The sequence below is a fragment of the Hemiscyllium ocellatum genome, chromosome 49 (assembly GCF_020745735.1).
Source record: "Hemiscyllium ocellatum isolate sHemOce1 chromosome 49, sHemOce1.pat.X.cur, whole genome shotgun sequence".
NCBI lineage: Eukaryota > Metazoa > Chordata > Chondrichthyes > Orectolobiformes > Hemiscylliidae > Hemiscyllium > Hemiscyllium ocellatum.
Window position 1 is genome coordinate 8124408 of NC_083449.1, and position 20515 is coordinate 8144922.

Here is a 20515-nt window from a genome sequence, read left to right on the forward strand (position 1 = left end):
GGATCAAATTCCGAGCTCACTCTAAAGTGTGAGATTCTAATTGTAATGTATTCTGTATCTTTTGATAATCGTTTCCTTTTCTCTTCCATTTTAAAATAGGCATCATATTTCTTGCCAAGTGAGAAAATGCACTGCAATCTGACAGGGAGTGTGGTTTACTCCTGGAAATGATGGAACTACTTGATAATTGCATCGTGTCGGAGGAAAACGGGAGTTAGGGAATGTTCTCTCTTGCTTGTGTTTCTTGCTCTACACTCTGAAGATCAGACTGGAGGCCTGTGACCAGTGGAGTGCCACAAGGATCAGTGGTGGGTCCACTACTTTTCGTTATTTATATAAATGATTTGGATACCAGCATAACAGGTATAGTTCGTAAGTTTGCGGATAACACAAAAATTGGAGGTGTAGTGGACAGCGAAGAAGGTTACCTCAGATTGCAACAGGTCAATGGGCGGAGTAGTGGCAGATGGAGTTTAATTCAGATAAATGCAAAGTGTTGCATTTTGGGAAAGCAAATCTTAGCAGGACTTATACACTTAATGGTAAGGTCCTAGGGAGTGTTGCTGAATAAAGAGACCTTGGAGTGCAGGTTCACTTGGACTCCACTCCTTGAAAGTGGAGTCACAGGTAGATAGGATAGTGAAGAAGGCATTTGGTATGCTTTCCTTTATCGGGCACTGAGTGCAGGAGTTGGGAGGTCATTCTGCAGCTGTACAGGACATTGGTTAGACCACTGTTTCACTATTGCGTATAATTCTGGTCTCCTTCCTATCATTGTGGGCGGCACGGTGGCACAGTGGTTAGCACTGCTGCCTCACAGTGCCTGAGACCCGGGTTCAATTCCCGACTCAGGCGACTCGCTGTGTGGAGTTTGCACGTTCTCCCCCTGTCTGCGTGGGTTTCCTCCGGGTGCTCCGGTTTCCTCCCACAGTCCAAAGATGTGCGGGTCAGGTGAATTGGCCATGCTAAATTGCCCGTAGTGTTAGGTAAGGGGTAAATGTAGGGGTATGGGTGGGTTGCGCTTCGGCGGGTCGGTGTGGACTTGTTGGGCACTGTAAGTCTAGTCTAGTCTAGAAGGATATTGTGAAACTTGAAAGGGTTCAGAAAAGATTTACAAGGTTGATGCCAGGGTTGGAGTATTTGAGCTATGGGGAGAGGCAGAACCGGCTGTTTTCCCTGGACAGAGGTGGAGGGGTGACCTTACAAAAGGTGGAGGTTTACAAAATTGAGGACGATGGATATGATAAATAGACAAAATCTTTTTCCTGGGGTGGGGAAGTCCAGAACTGGAGGACATAGGTGTAGGGTGAGAGGGAAAAGATATAAACGAGACCTAAGGGGCAATTTTTTTTTCTCACAGAGGGTAGTACATGTATGGAATGAGATGCCAGAAGTAGTGTCGAGGTGAGTAAAATTGCAACATTTAGATGGGTATATGAATAGGAAGGGTTTGGAGGGATATGGGCCCGGTGCTGGCAGGTGGGACAAGATTGGGTTGGAATGACTGGTTGGCATGGACGGGTTGGACCAAAGAGTCTGACCCATGCTGTACATCTGACTCTACGAAGAACATTCTACCAGCATCTACTCTGTCAATACCCTTCAATTATCTTTTTCCCTATTTTGCTTCAAATCTCCAGTAGTATCTGTAACTATTCATACATTCCTCAGAAGAGCTGCCAGTGTGCGTGTCATTGTCATTTACTAATTGGTCCCGGACAGTTTCCGTTATGCAAATGAGGGTTTTGCATTTCTTTATGTTCATTTCTGCTATGTGAATATTTGACTAGCATTATCAATCTGTACCTGTCAGTTTGTGCTCAATGAATACGTCTGTGTAATTATCAGTCTCTATGTGTCTGTGTGAATGCCTTTCAGTCTCACCGTGTCAGTTTCTGTGTTGTAAATATGGTCATCAACCTTTATCTGACGTTTTCTAGTTTGTAAATATGAGAGTTTAGTTGTCAATCTGTATCTGTCAGCTTCTGTTTTGTGAATACCTGAATTTGGCTTCATCTGTTCCTGAAGTGTGAATATGGCAGTGCAGTTATCTATCTGTACCAGTACGTTTCTGTTATGTGACTATGAGGGCAGTTATCAGTTAGAATGATTGTGGCTTTAAAAAGGTGTACTTTGTCCTGTCCACAGTTGGTAACATACCATGTAAAAAAGAAGGAATTGGAATAACATAACTCTATTGGAATACTTAACAGAATAATGGTTACAGTACCTCTTCCTAATTAACGGTTCCAATACATTAATATCCCATAAACAAATTAAACAAATTAGGTAGTCTCACATCCAACTCCAGTAGCAGAAAGAGAATCTGCAGCTTCTCACTGTAACTGAGAGGGGAAAACTAGCTTTTCCACCTTCAAGATGCCAACAGTTTTGGTGAAAGCCAAAACTAAAAATGTTGTTCTGTGACAGCTTGACCACACCCACTCAGACTGCTTCTGTTGTTCCAACTATAAAAAGAGTCTCAAACTGTTTACTCTACTGGCTCTGGTAGACTTCGAGTCACAGAGATGTACAGCATGGAAACAGACCCTTCGGTCCAACTCGTCCATGCCAACCAGATATCCCAACCCAATCGAGTCCCACCTGGCCCATATCCCTCCAAACCCTTCCTATTCATCCAAATGCCTTAAATGTTGCAATTGTACCAGTCTTCACCACTTCCTCTGGCAGCTCATTTCATACACATACCACTCTCTGTGTGAAAATGTTGCCCCTTAGGTCCCTTTTAAATCTTACCCCTCTCACCCTAAACCTATGCCCTCTAGTTCTGGACTCCCCGATCCCAGGGAAAAGACTTTGCCTATTTTCCCTATGCATGCCCTTCAATTTTGTAAAACCTCTAAGGTCACCCCTCAGCCTCCGACGCTGCAGGGAAAACACCCCAGCCTGTTCAGCCTCTCCCTATAGCTCAAATCCTCCAACCCTGGCAACATCCTTGTTAATCTTTTCTGAATCCTTTCAAGTTTCACAACATCTTTCTGATAGAAAGGAGACCAGAATTGCACGCAATATTCCAACAGTGACCTAACCAATGTCCTGTACAGCCACAACATGACCTCCCAACTCCTGTACTACTTGACACTTCTGCCATAAACCCTCTCTTCAAGAAGAAAGAAAGGACAAATAAACATCCTAAAGCCACAATATCATCCAACCTTCCACCCCTTTTCTTAGAGCCCATCAACATACAGGGATGGCCTAATTTTAAGAAGTTCTTTAGCCTTACACTATTAGTACACAATACATATACATTACATTGACTCTAAGCATGCAAACACTCACTATGACGGTCCATTGTTTTCTGCTATGAAATCCTTCCTTTTTTTTTCATCAGTCACAACACCTTGGCAATTAGGTTCTTCCATCCTGCCATGTATGTAATTTGCAAATTGAATGGCTGTGACAATAAGCTTCAGCTAGACAGTCTGTAATTTTTGTTCTTGAATTTCTCCAAGAATAACAAACACAAGGTCTCCTTCTCAAACATGAAGTATTCCTGTTGATGAGTTTTCAGCTTTCTGCAAAGATACCAATAGGCCTTAAACTGTTTGCTCTCGTGGCTCGGTGTCTCTGCCTTAAATTTGCTCCTGAAGAACAAAAAGGAAAAATAAACCACTTAAAGCCACAGTCTCATCACACAGTCTCCATCTCTCATTTCCTGCATTGTGAATATGAAAATTCATTTATCGACCTGTACCTGTCCATTCTTGTCACAAGAACATGCAAGTGTTGTCACTAATGTTTCCCTGTAAGTTACTGCAATTCAAGCATGTGACTGTTGTTATAAATCTACCCTCTCAGTTTCTGCTGTGTGAATGTGAGTTTAGTTATTAATCTGTATCTGTCCGTTTCTGCTGGGTGTGAAAGTGTGAGTGTCAATATGTGGCTGTCAGATTTTGTTCTGTGAATAGTTATCCTGCTCCTCGGATGCTGCCTGACCTGCTGTGCTTTTTCAGCACCATTCTAATCTAGACTTTGGTTTCCAGCATCTGCAGTTCTCACTTTTGCCTAGTTATCAAGCAGTACCTGTCAGTTCATGCAATCTGAAATGGAAGTATTATCAACTTGTTCCTGTCAGTTTCTGCATTGAATATGGGAGTGCACTTATTAATCTTTCTAGGAATTTTACTATTGTGAAAAAGTGTGAGTGTATTTTCCAATCTATCCATGTCAGTTTTCAACATGTTAATGTAACTTTAGTTATCATAGTGTACCTGTCAGTTTGATTGTATCTTTGCAAATGAGTGCCACCTCCAGTCTCTACCTTACAGTAGTTGAGTTTGATTATGGATCTGAAATGCCAGTTTCAGATACGTGAACGTTTTGAGCACAATTATTCATCTGTACCTCATACTTTCTGATGTCTGAATATGGAAGTGTAGTTGTCCACCCAGTCCAGTTGCTATGTGCAATAAAAATAAGAATGTGTGTCACTTTCTGTCACGTGAACATGAGTGTTGTGAATCTATACATGACAGTGCCTGCAAGGGTGTGTGTGTGTGTGTGTGTGTGTGTGTGAGTGACAGAGAGAGAGAGAGAGAGAGAGAGAGACAGACTGCCCTGTCAATATGTGTGTCAACATCAATGTCTTTTTACCTGTTTCTGCAAGGTGAATGAGCGAACAAAGATATCAATGCATCTTGTCAGTTTCTATTTGTCGAAGGAATGTAACTTTCTGGCAGCCACTAATATTCTTTATAAGGGCACGATTCGTTATGTGGGTGATTTGAGGCAGATTTGTTTCAGTACTTGAGTGTATACTTTGGACAAGAGTTCCGACTTTCCAGTTTAAAAATTGTGCAAATGTCAGTGAGTTGTGAACAGTGACATTTGTTCAAACTGGACACGTGCATTGTGAATTGTGAGCAAAAAAAACTTACATTTTCTCTGTTATTTCTCTCTCTCAAATTGAGCTCAACGTGTAGCTGACCCAATCCGCTCTGACTGTGGAAATTATATTCTTCACTCTGACAGCGGTAACGTACCTGCTGTTTGTTAGAAGGAGCTGGTCACCCTTGGCTCTGTACCAAGGGAAAATTACATTGTCTTGGTCCTTCAAGTATTTCCCTGGAGGAAAACAGAAGGGAAATCTCCTGTAAATCACCATCAGACACGTTCGACCATCTTTAACTGATCAACGGAACATTCTGTTAATAATTAGGATATTGTATTTAAAGCCAGGAATTTAAACAGAACAACGTGTCTGATTCTACTCTTGCTCCATGTCTGGTGATTTTTCTTTTTGTTAATTCAATACCAATTGAGTGAGATCCAGAAACTCCCCAATAACTGTACAGCTCCATGAATGGGGCTATCGAATGCAAGTGGGACTGTGAATATCAGATTCATTATTGAACTATGCAGGTCAATTCCTACTTTGTGAATGACAAACACATTCTCTCATTTTGTCCCTCCAAGCCTTTCTGAAATTACTTATGTATTCACATAACAGTGATTCTCAGGGACAGATTGAAATAGAATTACCAATCCATTGAAAAGAAATTGCACATAAAGGGGCCATTTGGCTTATCTTGTCCATTCCAACCCGAATACACCAGATGGCCATGATAATCCCATCTTCCTGCACCCACTCCATAATCCTGCAGCTGAGAGCACTGTCCACTTTTGCAATGAGAATGTATTTCTCAATTTGTTCCTGTCAGTCTCTGTTTTGTGGCTATGTAAATGTAGCTATCAATTTGTACCGGTCGGTTTCTTCTGTATGAATATTTGCATTGAGTTATCCATCTCTACTTGTAAACGTCAAAATACAGTTCTAAATATGTACTTGTCAGTCTCTACAATGTGAATGTGTGAGTTTATTGACCAGCCTATCCCTGTCAGTTTCTGCTCTGTTAATGTGAGTGTCAGTAATAACCTACACCAGTCAGTTTCTGGTTTGTTAATAGGAGAATGCATTTATCAACATATACCTGTCAGTTTCAGTCAATGTGAATGTGAGAATGCAGTTATCAATATGTGCCTGTCAGATTTTGCTGTGTGAATGTGACTGTCATTTTCAGTCTCTGCCTGTCAGTTTTGTCACGTGAACAAGTAACTGTCAATCAATGTGTCGCTGTCAGTTGTTGCAATGAGAATTGTGACTGTAGTTATCAATCTGTCTATGTCACTTTCTGCTACGTGCATACATGCATGTAGTTATCAATTTGTACCTATCAGTTTCTACTCTGTCTGTGGGTGTATTTATCAATCTATTGCTGTCAGTCTTTGCAATGTGAAAGTGAATTGATCAATCTTTCCTCATTAGTTTCTGTTCTGTTAATTAAACACTCTGATTCAATCAGTAGCTGTCAGTTTTTGGTTTTATGAATGTGTAAATGCATTTATCAGTTTGTATCTGTCAGATTCTGCTTTGAGTTTTTCTGAGAGTTTAGTTTTGATCTGTCCCTGTCAGAATGCACGTGCATCTGTAAATGTAGTTATTAATCCATACCTGTCAGTTTTTCTGGCTGAATGTGTGTGTGAAATCGTAAATCTATCCATGCCTAATTCCACTGTGTGAATATGAGAAATTCAGAAGCAACTCTTCCTGTCGGTCTCTGCAATGTGAATACATGAGTGTATTTATCAATATTTCCCCATCAGTTTCTGTTCAGTGAGACAGTGTTGTGATCAATACATTCTGCTGTATGTATGTCTTTATCAAACTATACTTGTCAGAAAATTTTCTCTGCCAATACTAAAGTATACCAGTCAGTTTTCTCAATGTGAATATGTCAGCACAGGTTTGAATCTATACCTCTCTGTTTCTGCCAAGTCAGTGTGTAAGTCATAGAATTTTCAATCTCTACCCATCAGATTCTATGTAAAATTGAGTATACTTATCAAACTGAATCTGTGAGTTTATGTTTTGTGAAAGTATTGTTATCAGTTTGTACCTGTGGTTTTGTTATTTGACTAGAAGAGTGTAATATGTCCCTGTCAGTGTTTCCTCCATATATCCGAGGAAGTAATTAAACTATACCTGCCAGTTTTTGCTATGTGAATGAGAGTGTACATCTCAACCAATATCTGGCAGTATGAGCTTTGAGAACAACAGTGTTGCTATCAGTCTGTACCTTTTTCAGTTTCTGTTATTTCAACATGTGAGTTTAGTTATCAATGTGTACCAGTCAGTTTCTGCTTGGTGAAGATGTGAATGTGTATATCAATCATTCGTTGTCAGTATCTGTGTTATGAATATGTGAATGAGGTTATCAATTTATAAACCTGTCAGTTTCAACTATCTGCTTATGGAAATATAGTTCTTAATCTCTACCTGTCAGATTATGTTCTGTGAGTATGATGCAGTTATCAATCTCTTTGCTTTGTTGAACATCCAAATATAGTCATCAATATGGACAATTCAGTTTCCTCTATGCGAACGTGTATGTGTATTTCCCGACCTATCCCTGTGAGTTTCTGCTGTCTTTGTGGGAGAGTGTTGATATGAACATGTAGCTGTAAGTTTCTGGTTTGGAAATGTCTGAATGCCTTTATCAAAATGTATGTCAATTTCTGTAATGTGAATGTGTGAGCTCAGTACTGGAACATTCGGCTCTGTGAATATGTAATTTGTGGTTATCATCTGTAGTCATAGAGTCAGAGATTTACAGCATGGAAACAGACCCTTCGGTGCAACCTGTCCATGCCGACCAGGTAATCCAAGCCAGTCTAGACCTACCTGCCAGCACCCGGCCCATATCCCTCCAAACTCTTCCCATTCATATACCCATCCAAATGCCTCTGAAATGTTGCAGTTTCCATCAATTCCTCTGGCAGCTCATTCCATATACGTATCACCCTCTGTGTGAAAGCGTTGCCCCTTAAGTCTTTCATATCTTTCCCCTCTCATCCTAAATCTATGCCCTCTAGGTTTGGACTCTCCCACCCCATGGAAAGGACTTTGTCTATTTATCCTATCCATTCCCCTCAAAATTTGGAAAACCTCTATAAGGTCACCCCCCAGCTTCTGACACTCCAGGGAAAACAGCCCCTGCCTGTTCAGCCTCTTCCAATAGCTTAAATCCTCTAACCCTGGCAACATCCTTGTAAATCTTTTCTGAACCCTTTCAAGTTTCACGGCATCTTTCAGATAGGAAGGAGACCAGAATGAAATGCAATTTTCCAACAGTGGCCTAATCGATGTCCTGTACAGTTGCAAAGTGACCTCCCAACTCCTGTACTCAATAAAGGAAAGCATACCAAACACCACCTTCACTATCCTATCTACCTGTGACTCTACTTTCAAGGAGCTATAAACCTGCAATCCAAGATTTCCTTGTTCTGCAACACTCCCATGGACCTTACCATTAAGTGTACAAGTCCTGCGAAGATTTGCAGCACCTCGCATTTATCTGGATTAAACTCCATCTGCCACTTCTCAGCCCATTGGCCCATCTGGTCAAGATCCTGTTGGAATCTGAGGTGACCTTCTTCGCTGTCCACTACACCTCCAATTTTGGTGTCATCTTCAAACTTACTACTGATATCTCTTATGCTCACACCCAAATCATTTATGTAAATGATAAAAAGTAGTGGACCCAGCACTGATCCTTGTGGTACTCCATGGTCACAGACCTCCATTCTGAAAAACAACTCTCTACCACCACCCTCTGTCTTCTACTTTTCAACCAGTTCTGTATCCAATTGGCTGGTTCTCCATGTATTCCATGAGATCTAACCTTGGTAACCAGTCTCCCATGGGGAATCATGACAAACACCTTACTGAAGTCCATATAGATCACATCTACCTCTCTACCCGCATCAATCCTCTTTGTTACTTCTTCAAAAAACTCAATCAAGTTTGTGAGACTTGATTTCCCATGCAAAAAGCCATATTGACTATCCCTAATGTGTCCTCACCTTTCCAAATATCTGTACATCCTGACCCTTAGAATTCCTTCCAACAACTTGCCCACCACCAAATTCAGGCTCACTGGTCTATAGTTCCCTGGCTTGTCCTTACCACCCTTCTTAAAACAGTGGTACCATGTTAGCCAACCTCCAGTCTTCCACCACCTCACCTGCGACTATTGATGACACAAATATCTCAGCAAGAAGCCCAGCAATCACTTCTCTAGTTTCCCACAGAATTCTAGGGTACATCTGATTTATCCTTGGGGATTTATCCACCTTTTATGCATATCAAGACATCCAGCACTTCCTCCTCTGTAATATGGACATTTTTTAAGGTGTCACCATCTATTTCCCTACAGTCTATATTTTCCATATCCTTTTCCACAGTAAATACTGATGCAAAATACTCATTTAGTATATCCCCATGTTCTGTGGCTCCACACAAGGGTGTTTTGCTGATCTTTGGGGGGCCCGATTCTCTCCCTAGTTACCCTTTTGTCCTTAATGTATTTGTGAAAACTCTCTGGATTCTCCTTAATTCTATTTGCCAAAGCCATCTCTTATCCTCTTTTTGCCCTCCTGATTTCTCTCTTAAGTATACTCCTACTGCCTTTATACTCTCCTAAGGATTCACTCGATCTATTCTGCCAATATCTGACATATGCTTCCTTCTTTTTATTAACCAAACCCTCAATTTCTTTAGTCATCCAGCATTCCCTATACCTACTAGCCTTTATTTCACCTTAACAGGAATATACTTTCTCTGGATTCTCGTTATCTCATTTCTGAAGGCTTCCCTTTACCAGTGAACATCTGCCCCCAATCAGCTTTTGAAAGTTCTTGTCTAATACCGTCAAAATTGGCTTTCTTCCAATTTAGAACTTTAACTTTTAGATCGGTCCATCTTTTTCCATCACTATTTTAAATCTAATAAAATTATGGTCGCTGACCCCAAAGTGCTCCCCCACTGACACCTCAGTCACCTGCCCTGCCTTATTTCTAAGAGTGGGTCAATTTTGCACCTTCTCTAGTAGGCACATCCACATACTGAATCAGAAAACATTCTTGTACACTTAATATATTCCTCTCCATCTAAACTCTTAACATTCTGGTAGTCCCAGACTATGTTTGGAAAGTTAAAATCCTCTACCATAACCAGCCTATTATTCTTACAGATAGCTACGATCTCCTGACAACTTTGTTTCTCAGTTTCCCTCTGAGGATTAGGAGGTCTATAATACAATCCCAATACGGTGAGTATCCCATTCTTATTTCTCAGTTCCACCCAAATAACTTCCCTGCACGTATCTTCACTCAGTACAGCTGTAATGCTATCCCTTATCAAAAACATCACTCCCCCTCCTCTCTTGCCTCCCTTTCTGTCCTTCCTGTAGCATTTGTAACCTGGAACATTAAGCTGCCAGTGCTGTTCATCCCTGAGCCATGTTTCTGTAATTCCTATGACATCCCAGTCCCACGTTCCTAACCATGCCCTGAGTTCATCTGCCTTCCCTGTTAGGCCCCTCGCATTGAAATAAATGCAGATTAATTTATTTGCCCTACCTTGTCCCTGCCTGCCCTGACTGCTTGACTCACGTCTGTTCTCAACTGTACCAGTCTCAGATTGATCTCTTTCCTCACAATTTCCTTGGATCCCATCCTCCCACCACATTACTAGTTTAAACTCTCCCGAGCAATTCTAGCAAATTTCCCTGCCAGTATATTAGTTACCTTCCAATTTTGGTGCAATGCGTCCAGGTCACTTCTACTCCAAAAGAGATTCCAATGATTCAAAAATGTGAATCCTTTGCCTATACACCAGCTCCTCAGCCATGCATTCATCTACTCTATCCTCCTATTCCTGCCCTCACTAGCTTGTAGCACTGGGAGTAATCCAGATATTACTACCCTCCAGGACCTCCTTTTTAAATTCCTGCCTAACTCTCTGTAATCTCCCTTCAGAATCTCAAACATTTCCCTTCCTATGTCATTGTCCACATTGGAACCAATGAACTACTGCTGGCTTCTCTCCCCCTTGAGAACATTCTGCATCCTCTCTGAGACATCTTGATCCTGGCACTAGGGAAGCAACACACCATTCTCATTTTTCACTGCTGGTCACAGAAAAATCTGTCTATACCTCAGACTAGACAGTCCCCCAACACAATTGATCTCTTGGAACCAGACATACCCTTCATTGCATTAGAGCCAGTCTCAATACCAGAAACTTGGCTATTTGTGCTACGTTCCCCTGTGAATCAATCACTCCCTACATTTTCCAAAACAGCATACTTGTTTACAATAGGGATAGCCACAGAAGACTCCTGCACTAGCTATTAGTTTATGCTACATGAATGAATGAGGGTAGTTGTCAACCTGTTCTTGTCAGTTTGTGCCTGTGAATGTGCCAGTGTAATTATCAGTCCGCATCTGTCAATTCCTGCTGGGTCAATGAGAGAGTGTAGTTTCCAATATGTACCTGTGAGATTCTGATCTGTTATTTTTGAGTATCATTATCAAACTGTACATGACAGTGTGATTTTCCCTCTGTGAACGTGAAAGTGTAGTAATAAATTTACCTGATGGGTTATGCAATGGGAAAATTCTTGTCAGTTTCTGCTGTGTGAGTGTAGTTATCCATCTGTGCCTGTCAGTTTCCGCTACATGAGTGCAAGTATCAATCTGTGGGTCTGTTTCTGCTACGTCAATAAGCGAGTTTAGGTTTTGATCTGTACCTGTCAGTTTCAGATATGTGAATGTACGAATGCTGTTATTAATATATCCCTGAATGAATACTTTTGCATTTTTATAAGCAGAAACATTAAATTATACCTGTCCTTTTCTCCAATGTGAATATGAAAATGTAGTTCTCAAACTGTAACTATCACTTTTTGTTCTGTGAACATACGTGTGTTGTAATCAATCTGTACCAGTCAGTTTCTGTGGTGTGAATATTCTTGTGTAATGTGGCACATTATACGGCACAGTGGGTCAGTGGCTGGCTCTGTTGCCTCATAGCGCCAGGGACCTGGATTGAATTCCAGCCTAGGGCGACTGTCTGTGTGGAGTTTGCATATTCTCCACATGTCTGTGTGGGTTTTCTCTGGGTGCCCCGGTTTCCTCCCAAAGAAGAGGTTAGGTGAATTGACCCTGCTAAATTGCCCATAGTGTTCAGGGATGTGTGGGTTAGGTGCATTAGTCAGGGGTAAATGTAGAGTGATAAGGGAGTAGCTCTTGTTGAGAATCTTCAGAGGTCAGTGTGCTCATGCCAGGTTTAAGGTCCTGTTTCAAAACTGTATGGATTCTAATTCTAACTAAAAGACTATACCTGAAAGTTTCTGCTAGATGAATCGCTCCCCATCAGTTTCTGATTTGACAATGTATGAATATATTTATCAATCTAAATCTGCCATTCTTTGTAATATGAATGTGTGAGTACAGTTATTGTTCTATGCCTGGAGACATAGAAGTGGAGGCTAGGAAACATTGGGTAATAATATTGATATCTTGGAAACAGTCCACATGCCAAAAGAGGAGGTGCAAGAGATGTTCAAAAAACATAAAGGTATCTCAAACTCTGGGACCTGACCAATTATATTCCATGACGTTGGAGGGAGCTGTATTGATAATTTGAATAAATGGCATTGTTTCTTTCTTTTTTTTTGGAATATCCCATAGGGAAGGTCAATCTGTCCCTTTCAGTTATTGCAATTAGAATATGTGACCATGGTTATCAAATATGTACCTGTCAGTTTCTGTGTGAATATGTGGGTGCAGTAATCATACTCAGTTTCTACAATGTGAATGAGAGTATAATTATCAGTCTTTAGCTGTCAGCTTCTCCAACATCTATATGTGATGTTAATTAACGAGCTGAATCTCTGTTAGTTTCTGTCATATGAATGTATGAGTGTCATCATCAATCTGTCCCAGTCAGTTTCTGCAATGTGAATGGGTGAGTGTCGATATTAAGCTGTAACTGTTTCTGTCAAAGAATATGAGTTGAATATGACAGTGTAGTTATCAGGTTCTGCTTGTCAAATGGAGTACTGTTATCGATCTATACTTGTTAAATTCTGCTGTGTGAAACTGGGAGATTAGTTATCAAAAATTACTTGTCAGTTTATGCAATATGAAACGGAGTGTTATTGCTCATCTGTTCCTGTCAGTTTCTGCTTCGTGGATATGATACATTTGGTATCATAGGGTGGTATCATTTGATATTTCATAGGGTGGGGCACTTGGGATTCCTTGTAGAAGATTAAAGTGAATTTGGAGACCAAGTTACACATTTTTTGATAAAAACATTAATACAGGGCAGTGTGGAAATGTAATTTCTATCCTTGCAAGGTGAATATGTTGAGAATGATGTGGAGATCAAGGTGGGGTTGGTAGCTCCTCTGCTGCCATGACACACTTATTGAAATGGAATGCTACCTGAATGGGATTAGTTGCTTGTTTTTGTGTAAACATTTTTGTATATATTCATTTCTGTTTCCTACACTGTAAATGTGTGTGCATCACTGTTAGTCTCTGTATCTTGTGTGTTGATATGGTGATTCAATCTGAAACAGTCAATACCTTTTGTGTATGTGTGTGTGCTCTGTAATGATTCACTACTTGTTGCATATGGCTGTTGAAACTATGTAAAAGGATGATGTCATTGTGACAGTTAAAATGCCCTTTTAAAGTGTAAACTTGATTTAGTACACCAATTGCTTACTTTAGACAACCAGTCATCTTCAAACATGCCGTGAATCGTCATGGCCTATGATTCACATTAATTGAAACCCCGAAGATATCTATGGAGAATGCAAAGAAAAAAGAAACTTGTCTTTCCACAGTTCTGACTGTTTGCTTGTTTGGATATATCTCTGGAAATTGTGCTCAAGCTAAGTCTGGTCCAATCTGCTCTGTGCCTGTGGAAAGGATGTTCTCTGCTTTGACAGTGGTAACATACCTGCTCTTTGTTAGAAGCAGCTGGTCACAATTGGCCTTGTACTGAGGAACTATGACATTGTCTTCATCATTCAAATAGTTGCTTGGCGGAAGACAGAAAGTTTTACAGCTGTAAATCAACATAGGCCAAATTAGGCAAGATTAAATTGATCAGTGTGGCAGTCAGTAAATAATCATTAGGGTATTTTTAAACCGAACAATTCAAACAGAACCAGGTTTCAATTCCACTCTTTCCCTGGGTTGCTCCTGGTCTCCTTTCCTTTTATTTGCAGCTTTGAGACAATTGGGTGAGATTCAGAACTAACATCTGCACACCTCCATGAATGGGAATTACTGAAGCAGCTGCAATGCTGACATATATCAAAGCAAGTTGCCAATACACTAAGTGTTGAAGGAAAGAACAAGGGACAATATGCCTAATGTTTTACTCGAAACATCAAATCTGTTCTCTCTAATACGTGTCCTTTATAGGATTGTCACAAAAAAAGGTCTGCGCTTCCAAAACTCACTGCCCAATATCAACAAGCAGCGTCAAACAGAAGCCAAACAATGAATTCCCATCAATGTTTAGGGGATTAAAAACCACCAGAATATCCCACAGCAGCTTCTTCCCGCTCTGCCTCCCTCAGCAGGCCCACACACAGCCCGAGAAAGGCCTCTCTCTTCCCCCCAGCCCGCTCACTCCAAGTTCCGGGACCAGTTCCTGCTCCGCTCGGCCTCTTACAAACAGCCCCCGGTTCTCCCTGAACTCACCCCGAATCAATCCCGGTCTCGGAGCCCCCTCTGTGTCCCAGGCTCCCATCCCGATGTGCTGCTGGAAGGAGCCTGCTGTTCCCTCGCTTCCCTGGGCGCTGATCTCTCCATTGCGGTCTGTTTCAAACAAACCTCTTCCACTCACTGAGTAAATGCTCCTCAATGGCAGCGCTGGGGGAGGGCCTCACGCATGCGCTCCTCTAGTCACGAACGGTCAGCTTTGGGGAAGTCGCAGCATCGCGCCTGCGCTCCTTCAGGTTGCCAGAATAAATCATTCACAACAAACGGACAGTGACAGCAGCAGTGCTAACCCCAGACCCAGTGTGGGGGATTAGGATCAAAACACAAATATTACTTCCAAAAAAAGGAGAGACTAAATGAGCTTGGATTGTTTTTTTTCTAGAGCAGAGATGACTGAGGTGGTAGCACATGATTGTCCTGTGAAAGATTATGAGGCGTATGGACAGGGTGAATGTAGAGATGTAGTGAAATTCTAACACTGTATTCTAACAGATGAAAGGTTTAACAGACAATCAATTTTTCAATGTATAATTTCAGTTACATTACACTGCAAATTTTTGCTATAAGTTCTGTGTTACGATCGAGCCCTACCACCTGATGAAGGAGCGTCGCTCCGAAAGCTCGTGTGCTTCCAATTAAACCTGTTGGACTATAATCTGGTGTTGTGTGATTTTTAACTGAATGTAGAGAAGCTGTTTCCCTTGTTTGAGCGATCAATCACAAGTAGTGATTGGGTTAGGATGTGTTAAAGGAAAAGGATTTTCACTATGGTGTCGGGTAAGGGGTAAATATATTGAGGGAAAATCTCTTTCACTCAGCAAGTGGTGGAAATCTGGAAGATACTGCCTTGGAAGGCAGTGAAGCCCATTCACCTTAACCTTGAAGAAGTATTTGGATGAACACTCGAAATGTCATACCATTTAAAGATATGGGACAAGTGCAGGAAATTAACAAACCTTCAGTGGTAGTTATTGTGGATGCAGACACGATGCCTGAAGGGCTTTTCTGTGCTGTATGAGTATATGCATGTCAGCTTTTGCTCTCTGTATCTCAGGGTGCAGTTATTAATTTGTACCTGTCAGTCTCCACCTGTCAAGTTTTTGCTGTGTATACAACCTCTTACAGGTTGTAGAGACATACAGTCTTTGATCCAACTAATGCACACTGACCAGCTACCCTAAACTAATCAAATCTCATTTGTTAGCATGGAGTCATAGAGATATATAGCATAGAAACAGACCTTTCGGTCCAAACGTCCATGCTGACCAGATATCCCAACCCAATCTAGTCCCACCTGCCAGCACCGATACCCGCACTACCCTCTGTGTGAAAAAGTTGCCCCTTAGTTCTCTTTTATATCTTTCCCCTCTCACACTATACCTATGCCCTCTAGTTCTGGACTCCCCACCCCAGGGAAAATACTTTGCCTATTTACTCTATCCATGCCACTCATAATTTTGTAAACCTCTATAAGATCACCACTCAGCTCCGACGCTCCTGGGAAATCAGGCACAGCCTGTTCAGCCTCACCCTATCCTCAAACCCTGGCAACATCCTTGTAAATCTTTTCTGAACACTTTCAAGTTTCACAGCATCTTTCCGATATGAAGGAGACCAGAATTGCATGCAATATTCCAACAGTTGCCAAACCAATGTACTGTACTGCTGCAACATGACCTCCCAACTCCTGTACTCAATACTCTGAACAATTAAAGAAAGCATACAAAATGCCATCTTCACTATCCTATCTACCTGTGACTCCACTTTCAATGAGCTATGAACCTGCACTCCAAGGTTTCTTTATTCAGCAATACTCCCTAGGACCTTAATTGTATAAGTCCTGCTAAGATTTGCTTTCCCAAAATGCAGCACCTCGCATTTATCTGAATTAAACTCCACCTGCCAATTATCAGCCCATTGGCCCATCTTGTCAAGATCCTTTTGTAATCTGAGATAACCCTCTTAGCTGTCCACTACACCTCCAATTTTGGTGTCATCTGCAAACTTACTAACTGTACTTCTTATGCTCGCATCCAAATCATTTATGTAAATGACCAAAAGTAGAGGGCCCAGCACCGATCCTTGTAGCATTCCACTGGTCACAGGCCTTCAGTCTGAAAAACAGCCCTCCATCACCACCCTCTCTCTTCCACCTTTGAGCCTGTTCTGTAACCAAATGGTTAGTTCTCCCTGTATTCCGTGAGATCTAACCTTGCTCATCAGTCTCCCATGGGGAACCTTGTCAAATGCCTTACTGAAGTTCATATACATCACATCTGACGCTCTGCCCTCATCAATCCTCTTTGTTACTTCTTCAAAAAAACTCAATCAAGTTAGTGAGACATGTTTTCCCACACACAACGTCATGTTGACTGTCCCAAATCAGTCCTTGTCTTTCCAAATACATATACGTCCAATCCCTCAGGATTCCCTCCAACAACTTGCCCACCACGAGGTCCGGCTCTAGTTCCCTGGCGTGTCCTTACCACCCTTCTTAAACAGTCGCACCACGTTTGCCAACCTCCAGTCTTCCGGCACCTCACCTGTGACTATCGATCATACAAATATCTCAGCAAGAGGCCCAGCAATCTCTTCTTTAGCTTGACACAGAGTTCTTGGGTACACCTGATCAGGTCCTGGGGATTTATCCACCTTTACGTTTCAAGACATCCAGCACTTCCTCCTCTGTACTATGGACATTTCCTTTTCTACAGTAAGTACTGATGCAAAATACCCGTTTAGTATCTCTCCGATTTTCTGCGGCTCCACACAAAGGTCGCTTTGCTGATCTTTGAGGGGCCCTATTCTCTCCCTAGTTACCCTTTTGTCCTTAATGTATTTGTAAAAACACTTTGGATTCTCCTTAAATTCTATTAGCCAAAGCTATCTCATGTCTCCTTTTTGCCCTCCTGATTTCCCACATAAGTATACTCCTACTTCCTTTATACTCTTCCAAGGATTCACTCAATTTATCCTGTCTATACCTTACATATGCTTCCTTCTTTCTCTTAACCAAACTCTCAACTTCTTTAGTCATCCAGCATTCCCTATAACTACCAGCCTTTCCTTTCCCCCTAACAGGAATATACCTTCTCTGGATTCTAAATTTGGCACATATCCCTTTCAATCCTTCCTGTTCATTTACCAATCTGGACTCTTTTTAAATGTTGTAATTGTTCCCATCTTCATCCCTTCCTCTGGAAGCTCATTCCATATGTACATCACCATCTGCATGAAAAGGTTGTTCCTCAGGTTATTTTTAAATCTTTGCCCTCTCACCTTAAACCTATGCCTCTATGCTCCCCCACTCAAGGAAAAAGACCTTGGCTTTTCATCCTATCGATGCCCCTCATGATTTTATAAACAGCTGTAAAAATCACCCCTCAGCTTCCCATGGTCCAGGGGGAAAAGCCCCAGCCTATTCAGCCTACCTCGGTAATTCAAACCCTCTAATCCTGGTAACATTGCTGTCATTTTTTTTGTACCCTCTTAAGATTAACAACATCCTTCCTATAGCAGCGTGACCCGAATTGTACGCAGTCCTCTAAAAGTGCTCTAATCAATGTCCTATGTAGCCCTAACATGATGCCCCAGCTCCTAAACTCAGTGCGCTTACCAAAGGAGACAAGCATGCCAAACACCTTTTTTACAACCTTTTCTAACCGCCACTCCACTTTCAAGCAGCTATTCATATGCACCTGATGATCTTATACAGTTAATGGTAGGACCACGGGGAGTGTTGGTAAACAATATTTCCTGCCCTGTTTTGACCTATGAGGATGTATATGTAACTACCATTCTCTCTCTGTCAGCTTCTGCAATGTGAATATGTGGGAGCAGCATAGTCTGTTTCTGCTGTGTGACTGTGAGAGTGACGTTCTCAATCTGTACAAGTCAGTTTCTACTCTTGCGTACCAATTTGGCTTAATTCTCTGGCAGCCACTAATGTTTTCCGTGACTGTGACTTAGTCCATTGGAGAAGTTGTGAGGATGTTGAAACGGTGTCTGAAACGTAATCTCTAAGCATTTTGTGAATTCTGAACTTTTGCTTAGTCTGTGGGTTAAGGAAGAGGACAGCAGACACGTATATAGTTCAGAATCCCAGCTATTACTGGAAACTTGTATGCAGAACAGTTAAAGAATAGAATGGGATAAATGGCTCCTGTACCAATTATGTGATTCAGATGAATAAAAGGCAATCACAACCTGTTGTACAGTTAAACTGAAAATGTGTTGCTGGAAAAGCGCAGCAGGTCAGGCAGCATCCAAGGAGCAGGAGAATCGACGTTTCGGGCATGAGCCCTTCTTCAGGAATCAGTGTAAAATTATCATGTAGCAATGGACAGATCAGCTTATTTAAAAAAAACTGCTCCTGTCAGTCAGTGTAGGATGTTTCCTTGCTTAGGTTTCAGTGGTTTCGACGTTCAAGTCGAAACCAAATGTCTCATTGTTGAAGTTACTTTTGTTTGAAAGTGAGATGTATTCTCATCTGTCTATTCATACTGCATATTTTTTATTATTGCACATTATTTAATATTGTGTCTTCAGTCCCGTTTTCCTTGGCTGTGGAGCATATGAGCACCAGTGAGCCATTTTTCAGCTGTTTCTATTTCTTGAAGTTACACTTTAACACTTGCTCAGTTCCGGAGCCACCATTCACGGTGGGATATGAACGGTGACTATCACCCCAGGCAAACGAAAAAGAAATGTGCTCCGTCTTTGAGTACAAGGAGCAGGTGCATCTTACGACTGGCCGTCTATGTCTTTAGTTCTACGCCAGGGGGACTCGAACCTGAATCCCTGACGCTGTAATGACTAATTGCAGATTACTATAAATGAGGCTTTTTGCTGTCGGTGAGAGATTTTCAAAATGAAGCGAGATCAAACCAGAGCAGCTGCAGGATTGGGATGGCAAATATGGAGCTTTTGCTGATGTCAGAATTAGTGCAGAAAGACTAGGCAACATTAAAGACGACTACTATGATCACCCGGAAGAACATTCTGTGATGTTTATTCAACATACCGGAGTGTTGTTGAAATGTGAAATGAAGAGATTAATTGCATATTGCGGTTCTTGGCCCTCGTTTTTGTTTCTGCCAGTTCTTCAGGTCCAGCAAAGGAACAAAAATAGAAAGAGGTAAATGCAGTTAGGCAAATGGATGAGCGAGAGAGATTGTCTGAAGTATGATTTGGAGATGCCGGTCTTGGACTGGGGTGTACAAAGTTAAAAATCACACAAAACCAGGTTATAGTCCAACAGATTTAATAGGAAGCACTCTCGCTTTCAGAGACAAGCACCTGATGAGGGAGCGACGCTTTGAAAGCGAGTGTGCTTCTAATTAAACCTGTTGGACGATAACCTGGTGCTGTGTGATTTTTAACTTTGTCTGAAGTACATATTTGTAACCGAAGTAACAAATATTGATGGATTCTCCTCTGAACGACGGCCTCTTTTTCAATGTAAAACATACTCCGTTGCTTGCAAATCGGCGGGCTTTTCATATGGGAGGGAAAGTTGTTGATTTGGCTGTGGTTTTAAGAGAAGGGAACGTGCCCTCTCTACTCACTGTCTCTTGGGAGCATATTAAACACTAGTGATTTTTTTTTGTCTGTTTGTTGCTATTTATTCAAGTTACTCTCTAATATTTGATTATTCCAGGAGCTATAAGCCCCGGTTGGAATGTGAGCCCTGAGTGTCACCACTGGGAAACAAAAGAAGTGTCCCTTTTCTTACAGACCCACGGGTAGGTACATTACACACTGATTTTTCAATTTCCAAAACTCCGCGTGGGTTGGTGGGTGGTAATGATGGTTGAATGATGTAAATGAGGCTTTCTGCTGTCGGTTGGAAGCTTTCAAAATGAACCGAGATCAAACCAGAACAATTGCCGGATTGGAATAA

At 41.5% G+C, this 20515-nt stretch overlaps 1 protein-coding gene and 1 long non-coding RNA gene across 2 annotated transcripts in view; both read right to left on the reverse strand.

The window, feature by feature from the left end:
* The window catches only part of LOC132837241 (uncharacterized), a 53558-nt gene extending 38835 nt beyond the window's left edge, over positions 1-14723 (reverse strand). Inside the window, exon 1 of the long non-coding RNA XR_009647453.1 lies at positions 14593-14723. This is a non-coding gene — a long non-coding RNA (uncharacterized LOC132837241). The remainder of the gene's footprint in view (positions 1-14592) is intronic.
* The window catches only part of LOC132837315 (histone H3-like), a 489210-nt gene that overhangs the window by 426405 nt on the left and 42290 nt on the right, over positions 1-20515 (reverse strand). The window lies entirely within an intron of this gene.